This window comes from Bison bison, unplaced genomic scaffold, assembly GCF_000754665.1.
Source record: "Bison bison bison isolate TAMUID 2011002044 unplaced genomic scaffold, Bison_UMD1.0 scf7180017851896, whole genome shotgun sequence".
Classification (NCBI taxonomy): Eukaryota; Metazoa; Chordata; class Mammalia; order Artiodactyla; family Bovidae; genus Bison; species Bison bison.
Window position 1 is genome coordinate 11,014 of NW_011482469.1, and position 1,269 is coordinate 12,282.

The following is a 1,269-nucleotide window of genomic DNA, read 5'->3' on the forward strand; positions in this document are numbered from 1 at the left end:
CATGGCCTGCTTTTGTAAATAGAACTTTTTGGAACATAATCATGCTTATTCATTTATGTATTGCCTCTGGTTGCTTTTGCATAGTAGTGGAAGAGCTGAGTAGTTGGGTTGAGACTACACATGAGCCACAATGCCAAAAATATTTACTATCTGGCCTTTACAGAGATGGTTTTTCTGATCCCCAGTCTAAATGAACTGAGTCAGGTTTGAGGAAAAAAATTAATGAGACTTAATAATACAATCTGTTTTAATTCATAATAAAAGTTTGTAGAAATTTTAGAATTCTCAGAGAAATGTTTCTTTTTAAAAGATGTTTCCTATTGCTATAATGTTTTTTAGTTATTCCAAGGTTATCATTGTGGTGGTATAGAAAATATTTTTGTGCTGTGTGAAAAACTGCTTAACAGAACATTAAAATTTTAGAATGAACAATGTCTTGTTCATTTTTCCCTCTTCCTCTGTTAAATATTTTCTTCCTGGGACACATGAGGAAAAATGTCAGCTTTGTAGAATGACTGTTCAGACACAGATTTCTTCAAACAGTATTGAAAAAGAAATCTGTCAAATCATACTGGGTATAAAATCTTAGTTATTGTTCCACTAATATAAAATTCTAGCAAAACATAACAAACAAAATACTGAGATCGAAATAGCAAAACAGAGTAGGACATAGGATGGGGGAGGGCAGTAGCATTACAGATTTTTTTTAACACTCCATATTTTCCAAATTCTCACAATGGTTATGTATGTCTTCTATAAGTCACAGAAATATTGATCTGTACTTCCTGGGTTAGAGAAAAAACTCCAAGAGCTTTTTTCAGTGGACCAAAGTACCTCTCAATTATGGCTTGAGGGAATAAGAGGTACTTGCTATTGTAGAGGACTACACAGTGACTCTTTCCTACTGCCAAGGACTAGAACCCCACAATATGTTAGTATCCTTAAAAACAACCAAATCTCAATATTCTGATTTACAGATGAAGACCAGAGTTCAGATTGCCTAACTTTAGGGAGACCTCTTGAGAAAATGGCTGATGTGGAGAGAATCTTTTCCCCTAATGGAAAAGAATTCACATATACCTTACAACTGACAGCAGAGTATCTTAACATTGAGAGTCCCATGTAGTCCAGAATATTATTTTCTTGGTCATTCAAGAGGACACAGCATCCTGTTTCTAAATATTAATAGTTCTATAGAGGATTTTTTTTTTTTACTCTGGGAAAGGCCTTAAAAGTTGGCTTAAAAGTATCTGCTGAATCTGACCTTTT